The sequence below is a fragment of the Oncorhynchus nerka genome, linkage group LG1 (genome assembly GCF_034236695.1).
Source record: "Oncorhynchus nerka isolate Pitt River linkage group LG1, Oner_Uvic_2.0, whole genome shotgun sequence".
Taxonomy (NCBI): Eukaryota; Metazoa; Chordata; class Actinopteri; order Salmoniformes; family Salmonidae; genus Oncorhynchus; species Oncorhynchus nerka.
In genome coordinates this window covers 19,073,216-19,096,713 of record NC_088396.1, presented here as the reverse complement: position 1 = coordinate 19,096,713, position 23,498 = coordinate 19,073,216, and the positions used below count along the sequence as shown (strand labels likewise).

The window sequence follows — 23,498 nt, the reverse complement described above, 5'->3', positions numbered from 1 at the left end:
CATTTTCCTGTCCTGCTAAGCAATGAAAGTGTAACGAGTACTTTTGGGTGTCAGGGAAAATGTATGGAGTAAAAAGTACATTATTTTCTTTAGGAATGTATAGTAGTGAAGTAAAAGTAAAAGCAGTCAAAAATATGAATAGTAAAGTAAAGTACAGATACAGTACCTAAAAATAAATACTTAAGTACTTTAGTACACCACTGAAAGACACACACACACTTCATCATGCATCCCTCTACATAACTCCCCCCCCACGGACACTCAGTCATAAACACAGCCCCTAGAGCCTAGACCCTGCTGTTAGTCAGCCAGATACTGTAATGTGACGGGCTTGTCATTTGATACGGGTCTGTCGAGAGGTTAAGGTGGTTGACTGGAGAGAGGTTCCTTTCTATGTGGAGGTTAGCTGTGGCCAGGGTGGCGACACACTCCACTGGCTGCTAGCTAGGAAGACACCCTGGCATAGAGAGGAGGGAAGGTAGGACCCTTAGTATTTATTGTGCAGACCTCGAGACATCTCTATTAAGGGCACAAGGAGGCAGTAAAACTAGTCGTGCTCAAGACTGGCATTCTTAGAGCCGTGTCACATTCAGATAGCTTCAGCACTAAAACGTAAAGGGGGATTCTCCATGGGTGGGCTAATATCTATGGCCAGGCTATTCATCATGATTGGATTTTTTAACTGCTTACTGCAACAGACGGAGCATGCAGACGCATGCCTTTCAATTACAGTTTTAGCGTAACTATATACTTGTTCGGGCTCTGAGTGCAGTGGCCCACTTTCACAGACACTGGGGAATCTCAAGGGCATCTAGAGGTGGAGGCTGGAACTAGTAGCTAGCTACACCATAGTCTTAATACAGTAGGCGGGCCCTTTGATAGGCTTGTCGGCATTGTGGCCTTCAGAAAGTATTCATACCCCCTGAATTCAAAATGTATTAAATATATTTTTTTCTCAATGATCTACAAACAATACCCCATAATGACAAAGTGAAAATATGTTTTTAGAAATTATAGCAAATTTATTGAAAATGAAATACAGAAGTATCTCATTTACATAGCCTGCGTATTAATACTCCTGAGTAAATACTTTGTAGGTGCACCTTTCTGGGTAAGTATCAAAGAGCTTTCCACACCTGGATTGTGCAACATTTGCCCAAATTTCCTTAAAGATATTCAAGCTCTTTCAAATTGGTTGTTGATCATTTTCAGGTATTGCCATAGATTTTCAAGTACATTTAAGTCAAAAATCAGCCACTCAGGAACATTCACTGTTTTCTTGATAAGCACCTCAAGTGTAGATTTGACCTTGTGTTTTAGGTTAATGTCCTGCTGAAAGTAGAATTCATCTCCCAGCAGACTGAACCAGATTTTCCTCTAGGAATTTGCCTGTGCTTAGCTCCATTCTGTTTATTTTTAATCCTGAAAAACTCCCCAGTCCTTAATGATTACAAGCATACCCATAACATGAAGCAGCCACCACTATACTTGTAAAATATTTGACTGACCGTCTCAATTCGGTCTTATATAGCAAAATTAGAAATTGTGTTTTTTACATTGGATAAAACTAGAGACTCAGAGCTAGAAAATGGTATATCATACACTACAGTTGAGGAACAATGGAAAAGTAACCTCGCTTTTGAGAAAATGGCCCTTTTAATGTTTTTGTACACCTACTGGAGAGCTCTTTGTTGTCTATACCCACACCCTCTTAAGTTTTAAGCACCCATCGCTTTATTTAAATTTTTATTTTTATTTCACCTTTATTTAACTAGGTAGGCCAGTTGAGAGCAAGTTCAACTTCAGCGATTTTTGCAATTCGTTCCAGTCATTGGCATCAGAGGTTTTGCAGATCTTTCAGAACATCTGCTATCTGGATTTGGGTGAAGGAGAAACTGGGGAGGCTTGGGGAAGAAGCTGTGGGGGGTACGGAGCTGTTGGCCGGGGTTGGGGTAGCCAGAAGGAACGCATAGAGAAATGCTTATCGAAATTCTCGATTATCGTGGATTTATCGGTGGTGACAGTGTTTCCTAGCCTCAGTGCAGTGGGCAGCTGGGAGGAGGTGCTCTTATTCTCCATGGACTTTACAGTGTCCCAAAACTTTTTGGAGTAAGAGCTACAGGATGCAAATTTCTGTTTGAAAAAGCTAGCCTTAGCTTTCCTAACTGACTGCGTGTATTAGTTCCTGACTTCCCTGAAAAGTTGCATATCGCGGGGACTCTTCGATGCTAGTGCAGTCCGCCACAGGATATTTTTGTGCTGGTTGAGGGCAGTCAGGTCTAAGTGAACCAATGGCTATATCTGTATCTGTATCTATAGTTTTACATTTTTTTGAAAGGGGCATGCTTATTTAAGATGGTGATGAAATTACTTTTAAAGAACTACCAGGCATCTCCTACTGACGGGATGAGGTCAATATCCTTCCAGGATACCCGGGCCAGGTCGATTAGAAAGGCCTGCTCGCAGAAGTGTTTTAGGGAGCGTTTGACCATGATGAGGGGTGGTCGTTTGACTGCGGACCTATCGCGGATGCAGGCAATGAGGAAGTGATCGCTGAGATCCTGATTGAAAAGAGCAGAGGTGTATTTGGAGGGCAAGTTGGTCAGGATAATATCTATGAGAGTGCCCATGTTTACAGATTTATGGTTGAACCTGGTAGGTTCCTTGATAATTGCATGAGATTGAGGGCATCTAGTTTAGATTGTAGGACTGCCGGGGTGTTAAGCATATCCCAGTTTAGGTCACCTAACGGAACGAACTCTGAAGATAGATGGGGGCCATCAATTCACATATGGTGTCCACGGCACAGCTGGGAGCTGAGGGGGGTCTATGACAGGCGGCAACAGTGAGAGACTTATTTTTAAAATTAGAAGCTCAAACTGTTTGGGCATAGACCTGGAAAGTATGACAGAACTTTATAGGCTATTTCTGCAGTAGATTGCAACTCCTCCCACTTTGGCAGTTCTATCTTTACGGAAAATATTGTAGTTGGGGATGGAAATCTCTGAATTTTTGGTGGCCTTCCTAAGCCAGGATTCAGACACGGCAAGGACATCAGGGTTGGCTGAGTGTGCTGAAGAAGTGAGTAAAACAAACTTAGGGAGGCGGCTTCTGATGTCAACATGCATGAAACCAAGGCTTTTACGGTTACAGAAGTAAACAAATGAGAGTGCCTTGGGACACGCAGGGCCTGGGTTAACCTCCACTTCACCGAGGAACAGAGGAGGAGTAGGATGAGGGTACAGCTAAAGGCTATCAAAACTGGTTGTCTAGTGCGTTGGGGACAGAGAATAAAAGGAGCAGATTTCTGGGCATGGTAGGATAGATTCAGGGCATAATGTACAGACAAGAGTATGGTAGGGTGCGGGTACAGTGGAGGTAGACCTAGGCATTGAGTGATGATAAGAGAGATTGCATCTCTGGACGCATTAGTTGTGCTGGGTGAGGTCGCCACAGTGAACCATAACAATGATAACTATCTTAAACAACAGTATATAAGGCATATTCACATTAGAGAGTAGAGGTCGACCGATTAATCAGAATGGCCGCTTAATTAGGTCCGATTTCAAGTTTTCATAACAATCGGAAATCGGTATTTTTGGGCGCCGATTTGCCGATTAAAAAAAAAATATATATATATATTTTTTTACTCCTTTATTTAATCTTTATTTAACTAGGCAAGTCAGTTAACTGCCTCGTTCAGGGGCAGGAAGACAGATTTTCACCTTGTCAGCCTTACAGTTAACTAGTCCAACGCAATAACGACCTGCCTCTCTCTCGTTGCACTCCACAAGGAGCCTGCCTGTTACACAAATGCAGTAAGCCAAGGTAAGTTGCTAGCTAGCATTAAACTTATCTTGTAAAAAACAATCAATCATAATCACTAGTTAACTACACATGGTTGATGATATTGCTAGATATTATCTAGCGTGTCCTGTGTTGCATATAATTTGACTGAGCATACAAGCATACCTAAGTATCTGACTGAGCGGTGGTAGGCAGAAGCAGGCGTGTTAACATTCATTCAAACAGCACTTTCGTGCGTTTTGCCAGCAGCTCTTCGTTGTGCGTCAAGCATGGTGTGACCGAAGTGAAATGGCTGGCTAGTTAGCGCGCGCTAATAGCGTTTCAAACTTCACTCGCTCTGAGCCTTGGGGTGGTTGTTTCCCTTGCTCTGCATGGGTAACGCTGCTTCGATGTGGTGGCTGTTGTCGTTGTGTTGCTGGTTCGAGCCCAGGGAGGAGCGAGGAGAGGGACGGAGGCTATACTGTTACACTGGCAATACTAAAGTGCCTATAAGATCATCCAATAGTCAAAGGTTAATGAAATACAAATGATATAGAGGGAAATAGTCCTATAATAACTACAACCTAAAACTTCTTACCCGGGAATATTGAAGACTCATGTTTAAAGGAACCACCAGCTTTCATATGTTCTCATGTTCTGAGCAAGGAACTGAAACATTAGCTTTCTTACATAGCACATATTGCACTTTTACGTTCTTCTCCAACACTTTGTTTTTGCATTATTTCAACCAAATTGAACATGTTTCATTATCTACTTGAGGCTAAATTGATTTTATTGATGTATTATATTAAGTTAAAATAAGTGCTAATTCAGTATTGTTGTAATTGTCATTATTACAAATACATTTTTATAAATCGTCCGATTAATCGGTATCGGTTTTTTGGTACTCCAATAATCGATATCGGTATCGGGGTTGAAAAATCATAATTGGTCGACCTCCATTAAAGCGAGGCATAAAGCAATCACAGGTGTTGATTGGGAGAGCAAGCTAAGACAACAACGAGTAAGACAACAACAGCTAATCAGCTAAGACAGCAACAACAGGTAAAATGGCGATGAACGGGCAGAGAGGGTCAGTTAACTACACACAGGGCCTGAGTTCGAGGCTGGGGCTGACAGATAAACAAAATTAACAAAATGGAGTAGCGTGATTAATGAACAGTCCAGCAGGTATCAGCTATGTAGCCAAGTGATCATAGGGTCCAGTGAACAGCAATAGATGAAACAGGGAAGCCGCTAGGTTCGCGGCTAACTGGTGCTAGCTTCGGGACATGAGCGTTAGCAACTTTAGTCACTCGGTTTAAATTTTTAATGTTTAATTTCACCTTTATTTAACCAGGTAGGCTAGTTGAGAACAAGTTCTCATTTGCAACTGCGACCTGGCCAAGATAAAGCATAGCAGTGTGAACAGACAACAGAGAGTTACACATGGAGTAAACAATTAACAAGTCAATAACACAGTAGAAAAAAGGGAGTCTATATACATTGTGTGCAAAAGGCATGAGGAGGTAGGCGAATAATTAAAATTTTGCAGATTAACACTGGTGTGATAAATGATCAGATGGTCATGTACAGGTAGAGATATTGGTGTGCAAAAGAGCAGAAAAGTAAATAAATAAAAACAGTATGGGGATGAGGTAGGTAAAAATGGGTGGGCTATTTACCGATAGACTATGTACAGCTGCAGCGATCGGTTAGCTGCTCAGATAGCAGCGATGATCCAATGCAAAGGGCCTGAGCTTACGGCAAGAATCCAGTGGTGTAGTGGATTCTAGTCATGTTTAAGGATTCACATGTGAGGCTGTGTACTAAACAACCACAGATTTCAAGACTGAATGCTGTTTTATACTACAGGTGTGTTTGTAAATTTAATCTGGAGAGCCAGAGTGGGCTCTGGGCGTTCGTAAACTCAATTTCGTAAATTCAGTGTTTCGCTCTCGGAGCATTCAGAGCTCACACTGGACGCTATGGCCGATGAGTAGGGTTGATCTGAGCGTTCTGACCTAACAACAGCAGTCAAGCACCCAAGCTAACTGGCTAATGTTGGCTAGCTACTTTCAGACACAAATGAGAGAACAACTCACTCTGACCATTTTACTCGCCCTAGTAGAGCTGGTTAGGCTGTTTTTATGTTATCCAGAACGTTGGTGACTGCAATTGTGCTGCTGGCAACAATTTAACTATGCTTTTTAGCCAACTTTTACTGACACCGGCCATATTCAACAGGTGTTGAGGTTTTGTAAATTCGTCAGTTATTCTGCTTCCAGCTACGTCTATCGACAGTTGTCGCAGTGACATCATAAACATTCTATTGAAATGGTTACTTGCATAGTGGAGTCTTTTGTTTGGACATGTAGCTAGCTAGCTAAACAATGAACCATATTCCCAACTCATAACATTACTACTGCATGAATCTGCAGGTAGCTAACCAACCATGTTCATTGTTAGCTAGCTAACATTAAGCTATAACTAGCAATGCAAATGGCTCTGAGATATGAATAATATTACTACACAGATCATACACATAATGTTAGCTAGCAAGCCAGCCAGCTAATGTTAGCTAGCTAACAGTACACTTTAACTTGAAATGAAAATGACTTTCTGACTAAATGTAAAACGTATAATATCTGAAAATGTAGACTATTTTCTAGAATAAAATGTAGACTAGAATCTAGACTATTTTACCCGTCACGGATGCCATGGTTGGCCTTAGTTTGAAGATGTAATCTCTTTTCAATGCTGTCTGCATATTTGCAATCAAACGGCAGAATTTTCTTCATCTCCTTAGCTATCATACTCTAATTCCACTGATTTCAAAACTCGGTCCTCCAGAAAGTGGAGAGCAACACTTATGCAGTTCTACTACGTGATATCTTTCAAAAAAGGATTATCTACACATACTGACCAGCTCATGTTATAGACAGAAGCGTTCTACATGGCAGACCGATCCTAAAACATCTCTCAACATCTCCGGTCCACTCATTATCTCAGCCAATCATGGCTAGCGGGAAGGTTGCTGACTTTCTCCATGGCTAAATGAAGTAGGCATGTAATTTAACAATGTTATTTGTATTTTCAGATGGAATACACATTTGTTATTAGGGCACATGAAAGTTCACATTACCAGAAATAATTTCTGCCCCCAAAAAGTTTACTTTCAAAAAGTAGTGACATGCGGCACACGCCTAGTTTCCTGAAACGGGTCACATATGGAGAGTGGTACTCAGTAATGTTTTGTATTTGATTTGTCCCAAACATAACACTTTCTATGCAGGACAAAATGTGAATTGCTTTGCCAATTTTTTGCAGTATTACTTCAGTGCCTTGTTGCAAACAGGATGCATATTTTGGAATATTTGTGTTCCTTAAACGCTTCCTTCTTTTCACTCTGTCAATTAGGTTAGTATTGTGGAGTAACTACAATGTTGTTGATCCATCCTCACTGCTGGACTGAGGGACCTTACTAATAATAGTATATGTGGGGTAAAGAGATGAGGTAGTCATTCAGAAATCATGTTAAACACTATTATTGCACACAGAATGAGTCCATGCAACTTATGTGACTTGTTAAGCAAATCTTTACTACTGAACTTTTTAGGCTTGACATAACAAAGGGGTTGAATACTTATTGACTCAAGACATTTAAACATTTCATTTTTCTTGAATTTGTACAAATTTAGAGAAAAAAACATCAGCAATCTACACACAATATCCCAAAATGACAAAGTGAAAACAATTTTTGCAAATGTATTAACATAAAAAACAGAATAACAGATATTATTTACATAAGTATTCAGACACTTTGCTATGAGACTTGAAATTGAGCTCAGGTGCATCCTGTTTCCAGTGATCATCCTTGAGATGTTTCTACATCTTGTGGTGAATTAAATTGATTGGACATGATTTGGAAAGGCACACACCTGTCTATATAAGGTCCCACAGTTGACAGTGCAACCATGAGGTTGAAGGAATTGTCCGTTGAGCTCCGAGACATGATTGTGTCGAGGCACAGATCTGGGTAAGGGTACCAAAACATTTCTGCAGCATTGAAGGTCCCCCAAGAACACCGTGACCTCCATCATTCTTAAATGGAAGAAGTTTGGAACCACCAAGACTCTTCTTAGAGCTGGCCGCCTGGCCAAACTGAGCAATCAGGTGGAGAGGGGCTTTGGTCCGGATGGTCACTCTGACAGAACTCTAGAGTTCCTCTGTGGAGATGGGAGAACCTTCCAGAAGGACAACCATCTCTGCAGCACTCCACCAATCAGGCCTTTATGGTAGAGTGGCCAGACAGAAGCCACTTCTCAGTAAAAGGCACATGACAGCCCGCTTGGAGTTTGCCAAAAGGCACCTAAAGACTCTCAGACCATGAGAAACAAGTTTTTCGGGTCTGATGAAAGATTAAACTCTTTGGCCTGAATGCCAAGTGTCATATCTGAAGGAAACCTGGCACTATCCTTACGGTGTAGCATGGTGGGGACAGCATCATGCCGTAGGAATGTTTTTCAGCAGCAGGGACTGCAACTAGTCAAGATCGAGGGAAAGATTAATGGAGCAAAGTACAGAGAGGTCCTTGATGAAAACCTACTCCAGAGCGCTCAGGACCTCAGACAGGGGAAAAGGTTCACCTTCCAACAAGACAACAACCCTAAGCACGCAGCCAAGACAAAGAAGTCGTGGCTGTAATCGCTGCCAAAGGTGCTTCAACAAAGTACAGAGTAAAGAGTCTGCATACTTATGTAAAGTTAGCAAAAGAGTCTTAAAACCTGTTTTTGCTTTGTCATTATGGGGTATTGTGTGTATATTAATGAGGATAAATGTAATCCATTTTGGAATAAGGCTGTAATATAACAAAATATTGAAAAGTCTAGGGGTCTGAATACTTTCTGAAGACACTGTATGTAGGGTTGCAAAGGGAGGATATATTACTGTAAACTTGTTATCTTTCAACTTCCAGAATTTTTGTGACTTTCAAGTTTTTTTTGTGTATTGGATCACATTACATATAGTGTTCTTTTTGGGTACTTCATGTTATCGGCGGTATATGAAACTATCTCTGGCCCTCTTTCTGGCCTTATCACAAGTAAAATATACAAAGTAATCAAATAAGATTTTAAAATAAAAATTTGAATAACAAAGCTGTAAAACATTATCCTAAATATGAACCATCAACTAAATGAATACCATTGGTGTTTAATATGAGGGTTTCAGCATGAAATATTATTTCTATATAAAATGTTTTACAAGCACTTATTTATTCTAATATAGAAATATGTCTTTGTTGTAAATATTTGCCACCAAACTGGTTGCAGTTGTGAAAAAGTCAATGGTTGGAAGAGTTGGAGAGTTAAGCTGCTTTTTTCCCTCATAAATTAGGCTATTTTCTCTTGAACAATATGGTGTTTCCACTAGAAACTACTGGACAATATGGATACAGATATAGAAAATGAATGCTATATATGAATAAAGTTTTAAAAGTATAAATTACCAAACTTACCATAGATTGCCATATTTTACCTAAGATTCTTCTAACTTTGGTAACTTACTACCGGTAGCTTTGCAACCCTACAAATAGTAAACAATGGACATTTTTCCACCTTGCCCTCTTATAGGCTGTTGTGGAATTTTCACCATATAGTTGTTTATTTACATTTACATTTAAGTCATTTAGCAGACGCTCTTATCCAGAGCGACTTACAAATTGGTGCATTCACCTTATGACATCCAGTGGAACAGTAGTGCATCTAAATCTTTTAAGGGGGGGGGGGGGTGAGAGGGATTACTTCATCCTATCCTAGGTATTCTTTAAAGAGGTGGGGTTTCAGGTGTCTCCGGAAGGTGGTGATTATCAATTTTATGTGGCACATGCAGTATATGTGGCATTTTTCTAACCAATGGGGAGCCTCAGTTCCAGTGCCCCACAGCAAGTAACATACTGTTCACTCGGGACACTGTTCGTTATATCGAGTTATTCTCTGAGCGACCAATCCTAGCCAGCTCGAACGCGACTGGCACTGGGCATAAAAATACATAACAAGGCGCCTGGACCAGATTTTTTTTGGTCTGGATCCTGGATGTCATCCAGGCAGGCGGATCTTTGGTGGGGGGAAAGATTGTTTTCAGCCCCCTTGCCCTCTCTCCCACTGCCCTGGCCTGGGTAATTACGGCTCTACTGTTCATGGTATGTTTACACAGATGAGAAACACCTGTTGCTTCTCCCCAAGCAGAAATCAGTCAGCCGAGGCTATTTTGGCAACGTCAGGATTATTAGGTGATCCCAAGGTGCCCTTGGCAAGCGTCGTTACATTGATAGCAGTTTTCCACTTGCACTTTGGTTTATTGTATAACGTAAACAAACATTAAAATAAATGTCTGTCTATTAATATGCTAGCTATATAGCGTAGCTGTTTTGGGGCTTGCACGAGACTATTCCTTGGCAGCGTGCTAAGACTTGTGACGCAAGTCGGCCTATAGGGACCATGCTTGCGTCAATATATTTGAGTCAAGTATGGCAGACGGCTGTTGCAGATTTACGAAATTAATGTAGTACTTCCCAGAACATTGTCCTTCAAACTGCCCCTTCAGGTGATTAACTCCAAAAACAAGTTACTCCTGCTGACATGAAGGTTTGACAGAGGTAACGGGCAGAGAAGGTCTAGAGAACATTTAAATGAATCCTTTTATCATTAATATACAATTCCTTTGCAAGCCTATTAGCTAGTCTGCCGCCAATAACAATGTTAAAATCTCCATGGGTTCTCCAAGGGTTCTCTGTTTACATCTGGTTGTGATGGTTGTATAGTTCCAACAGTCATTTGTAGCTGTGGATTGATACGTTTACTTTAATCAACCTCTATTGTTCTTGTGTGTATTAGTAGAAACAACATGCTCCTGTCACAGAGCTTTTGTTTCTGTAAAGTATTGTTTATAAGGTCAAACAGTTGCAGCCAGTTATTTTAATCTGCTGCGTTTGTAATGCCACTCTGTGCCGTGTCAATACCACAATGAGAGTGGGTTTCCGCCACAGATAAGTTATAACCACTCCTATTGCTCTTTCCATTTGTTTTTGAATTACATGTGCATCAATGTATAATGTGTGATTAGACACAATCTAATAAATTGTGATAAACAAAATCACACAATTTATGAATTGTGTAGTTACACTATTTGTAGCTACCTTGTAAACAGTACATGTTAGGGACACCAAAGAACATTGCAACAGTTAAAAGGACACCAAAGCCTGGTATCTCTATTTATCAACCAGTGATAAGAGAGGACTGTCATTAGGCACATTCCTAAAGGGCCAAGGCTGTAGAGGCATTAATCGTCGTGCCATCCTTTCAGGTTGAGAGGGCTGCAAAATTCACATGGCCAATGGCCTTACCTAAAGTTGCACTGACAAGCATGCTGGCACTGAGATTGTTTGTTGGGCATATAAGAGAGTAGACATATAGACAGGTGGTCAGGGGCATAGGTCTCAGAGGAAAGGGAGGATAGAGAGACAGTTGGTGTTGGGCATGCCTTTGGGGATGGCAGGATGCCACTGTAATTAATCAGGAGTGATGGCATGGAGGGGAACTGGATTGGGATAATCAGAAGCAGATGCTTGTACTGACCACTATTCTGAGAGGGCCTGACCTGCTGTATTTCTGCAGTCTCTGTGTTTGGTTATTTTGTGTATACGATGTCTATTCATTCTGTGGAATAGAATAGCAGAGTAAAGAACTGTCAATGTTGTTCTCCTACTTAGCTTTAACTGATATCATATACTGTATGTGCCAACTCCTTAGGGTAGCGGCAGGAGCTAGGGTTAGGGTTGTGGCAGGATCGGTGTTAGGGTTGCGTCTGGAGCTAAGGTTAGGGTTGCAGCTAGAGCTAGGGTCAGGGTTAGGGTTGTGACTGGGGTTAGGGTTAGGTCTGCAACTGAAGCTAGGGTTGGGGTTTGTATATGTGTGTCTGTCAGTGTGACTGTTAACAGGCAAAACTAGGTTCCCTTCTCACTTAACTGTCCCCTGTACTTCTCTCTCTTGCCTACACAGGTTATGCCACTCCACAGGCTTCCTCAAACCCCCACTGTGAAAGAGAAGGGCTGATCCCTAAGCTCTAGCTACTCTCCTCCCACCTCCACCCACCTCCCTCCCTAACCACACATAGCCCCCCACTCCCACTCCGCCGGACCCCGTACCCCATGGCTGCAGGAGGCCATGCCCCTGAGAAGGATGTGTTGATCAACCTGCATCAGGTAAGATCGATCGATTTATTTATTTATCCATGATGTTTATTTTCCTTCAGGAGGACATTACTTCCGCAGCTCAATATATGTTACACATATAATATGTACAGTGCCTTGCAAAAGTATATATCCCTCTTGGCGTTTTTCCTATTTTGTTGCATTACGACCTGTAATTGAAATGGATTTTTATTCTATTTCATGTAATGGACATACACAAACGAGTCAAATTGGTGAAGTGAAATTTAAAAAATAATGTTTTAAAATTGATTTATTTTTATACGGAAAAGTTCAGTACAGATCAGGGTTGGGTTCTAAAAACATATCTGAAACTTTGAACATCCCACGGAGGACCATTAAATCCATTATTTAAAAAATGGAAAGAATATGGCACCACAACAAACCTGCCAAGAGATGGCTGTCCACCAAAACTCACGGACCAGGCAAGGGCATTAATCAGAGAGGCAACAAAGAGACCAATGATAACCCTGAAGGAGCTGCAAAGCTCCACAGCGGAGCTGGGAGTATCTTTCCATAGGACCACTTTAAGGTGTACACTCCACAGAGCTCGGTTTTACAGAAGAGTGGCCAGAAAAAAGCCGTTGCTTAAAGAAAAAAATAAGCAAACACGTTTGGTGTTCGCCAAAAGGCATGTGGGAGACTCACCAAACATATGGAAGAAGGTACTCTGGTCAGATGAGACTAAAATGTAGTTTTTTGTCATTAAGGAAAATGCTATGTGTGGCGCAAACCCAACACCTCTCATCAGCTCGAGAACAGCATCCCCACAGTGAAGAATGGTGTTGGCAGCATCATGCTGTGGGGATGTTTTTCATCGGCAGGGAATTGAAGGAATGATGGATGGCACTAAATACAGGGACATTCTTGAGGGAAACCTGTTTGTCTTCCAGAGATTTGAGACTGGTGCGGAGGTTCACCTTCCAGCAGGACAATGACCCTAAGCATATTGTTAAAGCAACACTCGAGTGGTTTAAGGGGAAACATTTAAATGTATTGGAATGGCCTAGTCAAAGCCCAGACCTCAATCCAATTCAGAATCTGTGGTATGACTTAAATATTGCGGTACAAGGTGTGTAACCTCTAGCGTCGAGCAATCCCGTATCCGGGAGCGTAATTATAGCCTCAATCTCATTACCATACTGCAACGTTAACTATTCATGAAAATCGCAAATGAAATGAAAGAAATATATTCACTCACAAGCTTAGCCTTTTGTTAACAACACTGTCATCTCAGATTTTCAAAAAATGCTTTTCAACCATAGCTACACAAGCATTTGTGTAAGAGTATTGATAGCTAGCATAGGATTAAGCCTAGCATTCAGCAGGCAATATTTTCACAAAAACAAGAAAAGCATACAAATAAAATAATTTACCTTTGAAGAACTTCGGATGTTTTCAATGAGGAGACTCTCAGTTAGATAGCAAATGTTCATTTTTTCAAAAAAGATTATTTGTGTAGGAGAAATCGCTCCGTTTTGTTCATCACGTTTGGCTAAGAAAAAAAATCTGAAAATGCAGTCTCTACAACGCCGAATTTTTTCCAAATTAACTCCATAATATCGACAGAAACATGGCAAACGTTGTTTAGAATCAATCCTCAAGGTGTTTTTCACATATCTATTCGATGATAAATCATTCGTGGCAGCTGTATTTCTCCTCGAAGCAAACGAAAAATACACGCAGCTGGAGATTACGCAATAATTGCAACGGAGGACACCAAGCGGCCACCTGGTAGATGTAGTCTCTTAAGGTCAATCTTCCAATGATTTGCCTACAAATAAGTCACAATGCTGTCGACACCTTGGGGAAACGACAGAAAGTCTAAGCTCATTCGTGACCCATACACAGCCATATAAGGAGACATTGGAACACAGCGCATTCAAAATCTGGGGCACTTCCTGTATGAAATTTCATCTTGGTTTCGCCTGTAGCATTAGTTCTGTGGCATTCACAGACAATATCTTTGCAGTTTTGGAAACGTCAGAGGGTTTTCTTTCCAAAGCTGTCAATTATATGCATAGTCGAGCATCTTTTCGTGACAAAATATCTTGTTTTAAACAGGAACGTTTTTTTTATCCATAAATTGAAAGAGCGCCCCCTATATCCAAGAAGTTAAACAATGTACTGAGTAAACGGTCAGAATACTTATGTAAAGTATTCAGATGGCGTCGAAGGAGATGGCTGCTGTTTTACGATCCCGTAACCAATTGTGCTATTGTGTATGTTTTTTCGCATTATTTGTAAGTTATTTTGTACATAATCTTTCTGCCACCCTGTCTTATGACCGGAAATAGCCTTTTTTATTATCAGGACCGCAATTACTCACCCCATACTGGAGGAATACTTTTTCCTCAACAAGTCGGACGGGAAGGATTTACTTCAGACCCGACAAGGCATTCATCCCCGTAATTCGCTGGAGAAAGAGACAAAGGTATCGTGGACGAATATCCGGGTGCCTTGTAAAGATCCGTCGCCGAAAGGGTAATCTACCTTTACCATTGGTCCTATTAGCCAACGTACAATCAATCGATAATAAAAATAGACTAACTACGATCACGTATATCCTACCAACGGGACATTTAAAAACTGTAATATCTTATGTTTCAATGAGTCATGGCTGAATGACGACATGAATAACATATAGCTGGCAGGTTTTCAGCTTTTTTGGCAGGATAGAACAGCGGCCTTTGGTAAGACAAGGGGTGGCGGTCTATGTATATTTGTAAAACAAACTGTTGGTGCATGAAATCTAAGGAAGTGTTGAGGTTTTGCTCGCCTGAGGTAGAGTATCCCATGATAAGCTGGTGACCACACTATTCACCAAGAGAGTTTTCATCTGTATTTTTCATAGCTGTCTACATACAACCACAAACCAATGGTGTCACTAAGACCGCACTCAATGTGCTGTATCGGCCACAAGTAAACAGGAAAACGCTCACCCAGAGGTGGCGCTCCTAGTGGTGGGGGACTTTAATGCAGGAAAAATACATTTCTACCAGCATGTTAAACGTGCAACCAGAGGGTAAAAACTCTAGACCACCTTTACTCCACACACAGAAACACGTACAAAGTCCAATTGGCAAATGGAGGGCGAACAAAAACAAAAACTAAAGCAGGAAGCACCAGTGACTCGGTCAATAAGAAAGTGGTCAAATGAAGCAAATGGTAAACTACAGGACTGTTTTGCTAGCACAGACTGGAATATATTCCGGGATTCTTCCGATGGCATTGAGGAGTCCATCACATCAGTCACTGGCTTTATTAATAAGTGCATCAATGACGTCGTCCCCACAGTGACCGTATGTACATACCCCAACAAGAGGCCATGGATTACAGGCAACATCCGCACTAAGCTAAATAGTAGAGCTGCCGCTTTCAAGGAGCGGGACTCTAATCCGGAAGTTTATAAGTAATCCCGTTATGCCCTCCGACGAACCATCAAATAGTAAAAACGTCAATACAAGACTAAGATTGGAGCCGGTGTAAAACGATTCAACGCTCGTCGGATGTGGCAGGGCTTGCAGACTATTAGACTGCAAAGGGAAGCACAGACACAAGCTGCCCAGTGACACAAGCCTATCAGACGAGCTAAATTACTTCTATGCTCGCTTCAAGGCAAGTAACACTGAAGCATGCGTGAGAGCATCAGCTGTTCTGGACGACTGCGTGAACATGCACTCCATAGCCGATGTGAACAAGACCTTTAAACAGGTCAACATTCACAAAGCCGCAGGGGCAGACGGATTGTCAGGACGTGTACTCAAAACATGCTCTGACCAACTGGCAGGTGCCTTCACTAACATTTTCAACCTCTACCTGTTTGAGTCTGTAATAACAACATGTTTAAAGCAGACTACCATAGTCCCTATGCCCAAGAACACTAAGGTAACCTGCCTAAATGACTACAAACGCATAGCACTCACATCTGTAGTCATGAAATGCTCTGAAAGGCTGATCATGGCTCACATCAACACCATTATCCCAGAAACCCTACCACACCAACAGATCCACAGCTGATGCAATCTCTATTGCACTCCACACTGCCCTTTCACACCAGAACAATAGGAACACGTATGTGAGAATGCTAATCATTAACTGCAGCTCAGCGTTCAACACCATAGTGCCCACAAAGCGAACCCTGGGACTAAACTCCTCCCTCTGCAACTGGATCCTGGACTTCCTGATGGGCTGCCCCCAGGTGGTAAGGGTAGGTAACAACACATCCGCCACGCTGATCCTTAATACGGGGGCCCCTCCTGAACTCTCTGTTCACTCATGACTGCATGGCCAGGCACGACTTCAACACCATCGTTACGTTTGCCGATGACACAACAGTGGTAGGCCTGATCACCGACAACGATGAGACAGCCTATATGAAGGAGGTCAGAGACCTGGCCGTGTGGTGCCAGGACAACAACCTTTCCCTCAACGTGATCAAGACAAAGGAGATGATTGTGAACTATAGGAAAAGGACAACCGAGCACACCCTAATTCTCATCAACGGGGCTGTAGTGGAGTAGGTTGGGAGCTTCAAGTTCCTTGGTGTCCACATCACCTACAAACTATCATGGGCCAAGCACACCAAGACAGTCATGAAGAGGGCACGACAAAACCTATTCCCCCTCAGGAGGCTGAAAAGATTTTTAATGAGTCCCCAGATCCTCAAAAGGTTCTACAGCTGCACCATTGAGAGCATCCTGACTGATTGCATCACTGCCTGGTATGGCAGCAGCTCGGCTTCCGACTGCAACGCACTACAGAGGGTAGTGTGTACGGCCCAGTACATCACTGGGGCCAAGCTTCCTGCCATCCAGGACCTCTATAACTGGCGGTGTCAGAGGAAGGCCCTAAAAATTGTCAAAGACTCCAGCCAGCCTAGTCATAGATTGTTCTCTTTGCTACCACACGGCAAGCGGTACTGGAGCGCTTCCGGAAGTCTATGTCCAAGAGGCTGCCAAACAGCTTCTACCCCCAAGCCATAAGATTCCTGAACATCTAATCAAATGGCTACCCAGGCTATTTGCATTTCCCCCCTATTACACTACTGCTGCTCTGTGTTTATTATCAATACATAGTCACTTTATTTTATTTATTTTTATTTGACCTTTATTTAACCAGGTAGGCTAGTTGAGAACAAGTTCTCATTTGCAACTGCGACCTGGCCAAGATAAAGCAAAGCAGTTCGACACATACAACAACACAGAGTTACACATGGAATAAACAAACATACAATCAATAATACAGTAGAAAAATCTATGTACAGCATATGCAAATGAGGTAGGATAAGAGCGGTAAGGCAATAAATAGGCCATGGTGGTGAAGTAACTACAATATAGCATTTAAACACTGGAATGGTAGAATGTGCAGAAGATGAATGTGCAAGTAGAGATACTGGGGTGCAAAGGAGCAAGATACATAGATAAATACAGTATGGGGATGAGGTAGATTGGATGGGCTATTTACAGATGAGCTATGTACAGGAGCAGTGATCTGTGAGCTGATCTGACAGCTGGTGCTTAAATCTAGTGAGGGAGGTAAGAGTCTCCAGCTTTATTGATTTTTGCAGTTTGTTCCAGTCATTGGCAGCAGAGAACTGGAAGGAGAGGTGGCTGAAGGAAGAATTGGCTTTGGGGGTGACCAGTGAGACATACCTGCTGGAGTGCATGCTATGGGTGGGTGCTGCTATGGTGACCAGTGAGCTGAGGTAAGGCGGGGCTTTGTAGACTTGTAGATGACCTGGAGCCAGTGGGTTTTGCAATGAGTATGGATCGAGGGCCAGCCAACGAGAGTGTGCAGGTCGCAGTGGTGGGTTGTTTATGGGGCTTTGGTGACAAAACGGATGGCACTGTGGTAGACTACATCCAATTTGTTGGGTAGAGTGTTGGATGCTATTTTGTAAATGGCATCGCCGAAGTCGGGGATTGGTAGGATGGTCAGTTTTATGAGGGTATGTTTGGCAGCATGAGTGAAGGATGCTTTGTTGCGAAATTGGATTGGAGATGTTTAATGTGAGTCTGGAAGGAGAGTTTACAGTCTAACCAGACAACCAGGTATTTGTTGTTGTCCACATATCCTAAGTCAGAACTGTCCAGAGTAGTGATGCAGACGGGCAGGCAGGTGCGGGCAGTGATTGGTTGAAGAGCATGCATTTAGTTTTACATGCATTTAAGAGCAGTTGGAGGCCACGGAAGGAGAGTTGTATGGCATTGTATGGCTCATCTGGAGGTTAGTTAACACAGTATCCAAAGAAGTGCCAGAGGTATACAGAATGGTGTCGTCTGCGTAGAGGTGGATTAAAGAATCACCAGCAGCAAGAGCGACATAATTGATGTATACAGAGAAGAGAGTCGGCCCGAGAATTGAACCCTGTGGCACCCCCATAGAGACTGCCAGAGGTCCGGACAACAGGCCCTCCGATTTGACATACTGAACTCTATCAGAGAAGTAGTTGGTGAACCAGGTGAGGAAATCATTTGTTGAGTCTGCCAATAAGAATGTTGTGATTGACAGAGTCAACAGCCTTTGCCAGATCGATGCATACGGCTGCACAGTAATGTCTCTTATTGATGGCGGTTATTTACATTTTACATTTAAGTCATTTAGCAGACGCTCTTATCCAGAGCGTTTAGGACCTTGAGCGTGGCGGAGGTGCACCCATGACCAGCTCTGAAACCAGATTGCATAGCGGAGAAGGTACGGTGGGATTCAAAATGGTTGGTAATCTGTTTGTTATCTTGGCTTTCGAAGACCTTAGAAGACAGGGTAGAATAGATATATGTCTGTAGCAGTTTGGGTCCAGAGTGTCTCCCCTTTGAAGAGGGGCATGACCGCGGCAGCTTTCCAATCTATCAGAATCTCAGACGATACGAAATAGAGGTTGAACAGGCTAGTAATAGGGGTTGCAACAATTTCACCGATCATTTTATAAAGAGAGGGTTCAGATTGTCTAGACCGGCTGATTTGTAGGGGTCCAGATTTTGCAGCTCTTTCAGAATATCAGCTATCTGTATTTGGGTGAAGGAGAAGTGGGGGAGGTTTGGGCGAGTTGCTGTGGGGAGCGCAGGGCTGATGACCGGGGTAGGGGTAGCCAGTTGGAAAGCATGGCCAGCCGTAGAAAAATGCTTGTTGAAATTCTCAATTATAGTGGATTTTTTGGTGGTAACAGTGTTCCCTAGCCTCAGTGCAGTGGGCAGCTGGGAGGAGGTGCTCTTATTCTCCATGGATTTTACAGTGTCCCAGAACTTTTTTGAGTTTGTGCTACAGGATGCAAATTTCTGTTTTGAAAAGCTAGCCTTAGCTTGTCTATATTTGTTCCTAACTTCCCTGAAAAGTTGCATATCACGGGGGCTGTTCGATGCTAATGCAGAACGCCACAGGATGTTTTTGTTCTGGTCGAGTGCAGTCAGGTCTGGAGAGAACCAAGGGCTTAAAAGATTCCCACAACTTTCAAGGAACCAAATGTACTTTAAGGGCTTGTAAGTAAGCATTTTTCAGTAAGGTATACGCTTGTTGTAATTGGGCGCATGTTACAAATAAAGTTTGATTTGATTTCTATTTGCCATATATTGAAATCCAATATGGACTTTAACAGAATGTTTCCTAAAAGTTCAAACATGGTTACATTTTATTGACATTTTGGTAATGCTCTCAAATAGTTACGAGGTCGTTAAAAACAACATTCTTCTGTGGGAATCGCAGTACTTCAGCATGAATGTTTCTACTTGTTTCCTCCCGGTTCTAGAAAATTAAGAAACCTTCCATTAAAACCACACGCAAATGTTAGTAATGTTCAAAGAATGTTCTAAGAATATTATTTAATGACCGATACATTCTGTTCTCAGCGTCAACAGATCTCTATCTTCTATCTTGTTAAGTGTGTTCGCGTGTGCTGGCTGCACCCACTAATTGGCCACACATGATCTTAATGAGTTCTTGTTTCCTTTAAAATATGGTCTGTTTGAATAGAAAATGTTTTTATGTTAAAAAAAACATGGCACAGTTAAAAATGATGTTTGCATGAGTAATGCCAAAGCAAATTCATTTCCATGTGTCCTATCTGTGTTCGGAGTTCAAAACAATTAACCCAAACTAACTGTTATTAAACGTCTTGTTGAAACATTAAGTAAAGGTTTTAAGGAAGTTATTATTCAAAAACCTCCAAATAATCACAATGTTAAGAAAATGTTCTCAGAATGTTATTTAACTTCCTTAAAATAACCTAGAATTTCCTCATTTTTTTCTCAGACCCTCCCTGCAACCTAAAAATGTACATTTCCAGAACAGGCAAAATGTTCACTTCCATTCTCAGAACATTTTAAAATACTTTTTCCAGTCAGGAAACGTATGGCTTCATTCCTAGAACCAATGGGAATCCGAAAATGTACAGTCCCACAACTTTCAAGGAACCAAATGTACTAGCTGGGACACTCCTTCATTAAAAAATTCAATACATATGTGTATTAATTTTAACTGATCAAAAATAGCTATAAATATCACAGTGGGCCTTGAAGGTGAGCAAGCGGGAAAATACTGTGGGTAAATACTAGCTAGTCTACTAGCTTGCCTTCTGGACATCAAAGGTTAAGATCTTAAGCTCTCCAGTCAGTATCCGTCATGCTGCATCAGAATTAACCTCTAGCCTCTGGCCCTGACAGAACCTCTTAAGGATAATGCACTGTATGCTCGATGGTATGTGCCACTTCCCAGGTAGAACAAGTTGACAGATAGATGGGTGGGAAATAAGGGCAGATGTTGCTGCCGTCAGCTGTTATCACTGCTGAGAGATCAGAGGTAACAAACTGCCAGTGTAGCCAGCCACTGAGCTGCTTAGCTGCAGGGTGAGGCACTCATGCTATGTATCCTTACACTTGTATGACCCCTGTAGATTATACTGTGGATGTACTGTATTTAGATGTGTTTGCATGTAGAGATAGATACACTTGCTGTATTACAGTGTGTGCAACAGTGTTTGTGACAGCATTTAATTTGAAGCGTACAGAAACACACTCATTTTGAATCCTGCCCGAGCATGTGTGTGTGTGTGTGTGGCATTTCCCATGCACACTAGGCTGGCTATCGAAGGCTTTGTCTCTTCGTTCATCTATCAGCTAGCATCGAGAGCTTAGCCTCTCTCTGTCAGTGCCACATCTCCTTTGATTGGCTGTGAGAGAGTGAATTCAATATGTGCCCTTTCATAGACACATCTGCTATAAACAATAATGCCATTTCACCTCTGCATTTCTCTTTCTAAATCCTTTTTTGTAATTTCTCTCTCTTTCTGAGCAGTCATCTCTCTCTCACGCTCTTTCTCTTGGCTCCTTTTCCCTCTCTCTCTGGGCAGTATGACGTAGTTTAAATGCTAAACCCGCCTCTTCTCATGACAAACCAGTCATTAGTTTGTTTTTTCACTTTGACATTTTGCAGCAGTCACAAAATATCTATCTAGGAATAGCCTGCTGTAAAAAACAGCATAGACCAGCATAAATTTCAAGCTAGTTCGTTCTGGTGTATGTTGGTCAGCGCTGGTCAGATGCTGGTGGAGCTGGTCTGACCAGCATGGCCTAGCTCAGTGGTCACCAACCTTTTCTTTGGCAAGATCACTCTCTCAAAATGCAAGCCGAGATCTACTACACAGATTTTTTTGTTACATACCTTAAAAAACGTATGTATATGCAACATTAATCTATTAAAAACTGTACTGTAGCAATGAGGTTTGTGCTATACACCCAATACATCACAGCATATTGGCTTTGCTTGAATTGCCCTGGAAATGCATTGTTGTTTGGACAATTTATTGAAGTATGCCAAATAATAACTCCGATAATAGATCAGTTGTTATATTACTTGTGAGGCACAGCTGAGTGTGCAGCTGAAATAATTAGCTTTTTATTGTAGTTTTACTGGGCTGCTGGTGCCTGCATCTGATGGTTAGTCTCAGTGGAGGGAGAGAGCAGCAGACTGAGGGTCCGCCTCTCAACGTCCCTCCGCTCTCCCTTTTATCTGCTGATACTGACCAAAAAGGGACACTGTCTTCCAGCTGATAGAGAAACTCATGCCTCATGCACAAATTCATGTTGTTACTCCAATGAAAAGAGAAAGTGAAATATTCCTCGATATTAAAAAAGAGCCATTAATAACAAAGCAAGTCAAAACACATTCTTACTCATTAATTACAGCTGCAGTGCTGGTTGTAGTGCGAGTGGAAGTAGGAAGAATGCACCTGTTATGGCTTATAAAAGTATTTCATAAAAGGTGTTGACAGTGCTGAGTAAAATCTTAAACATGAACACACTCAAAAACAGCATCTCTTTGCTGTATTTGTATTTGTCTCTCTACTCCTGGTTTTAAAATGTTTAGAAATCTCACAGTATGAACTTTGCTTTAACTTTCTTTTATGCCTGCTATGTTACTGCAGACAGACATGGCAGCTGAATCGGGTGCACCTACCACCAATAGCGCAAATAAATAAATAAAATAGGAACGCAAGGCTTTAGCGTAGCGTTCTTTACATCATTTTTTGCCTATTGTCTATGAATGCCTTGGAGATCGACCAGTCGATCGCGATCGAACAGCTGGTGACCACTTGTCTACCTCGTTATGCTGGCCAACCAGCCTTCTGTTTCATTTGATTTATTAGGCTCCCCATTAGCCGACGCCAATGGTGACAGCTAGTCTTACTGGAGTCCGACATATAACGGAAAATACTTTACAGACCAAAATACTTTCTCTGACCTCCTCCCTATAGGGTGTCTCATCGTGGTCGGTAGTCAGGCCTAACACTGTTGTGTCGGTAGCAACCTTAATGATGGTGTTGGAGTCGTGTTTGGACACGCAGTCGTGGGTGAACAGGGGAGTAAGTACACACCCTTGAGTGGCCCCAGTGTTGAGGATCAGCGTGGTAGACGTGTTGTTGCTTACCCTTTCCATCTGGGGGCGACTCATCAGGAAGTCCAGGATCCAGTTGCAGAGGGAGGTGTTTAGTCCCAGGGTCCTTAGCTTAGTGATGAGCTTCGTGGGCACTATGGTGTTGAACGCTGAACTGTAGTCAATGAACAGCATTCTCACATAGGTGTTCCTTTTGTAAAAGTGGGAAAGGACAGTGTGGAGTGCGATTGAGATGGCGTCGTCTGTGGATCTTTTGGGGCGGTATAACGAATTTGAGTGGGTCTAGGGTTTCTGGCATGAGGGTGTTGATGTGAGCCATGACCAGCCTTCCAAAGCACTTCATGGCTACCCACGTGAGTGAATTAGTGTCTCGCTCCTTGAAAGCGGCAGCTCTAGCCTTTATTTTGATGCTGATGTTGCCTGTAATCCATGGCTTCTGGTTGGGATATGTACATAGGGTCACTGTGGGGACAACGTTGCCGACGACTGAGGTGGTATACTCCTCAACGCCATTGGATGAATCCCCAAGCATATTCCAGACTGTGCTAGCAAAACA

General features: G+C 42.2%; 1 protein-coding gene across 3 annotated transcripts in view; it reads left to right on the top strand.

Moving 5' to 3' along the window:
* Positions 1-359: 359 nt before the first annotated feature.
* slc4a3 (solute carrier family 4 member 3) overlaps positions 360-23,498 on the top strand; it is an 88,548-nt gene continuing 65,409 nt past the window's right edge. For all 3 annotated transcript variants that reach the window (XR_003860606.2, XM_029635526.2, XM_029635324.2), the window contains exons 1-2: positions 360-478; positions 11,847-12,049. The gene's annotated coding sequence lies outside the window, so the exon portion shown is untranslated. The remainder of the gene's footprint in view (positions 479-11,846; positions 12,050-23,498) is intronic.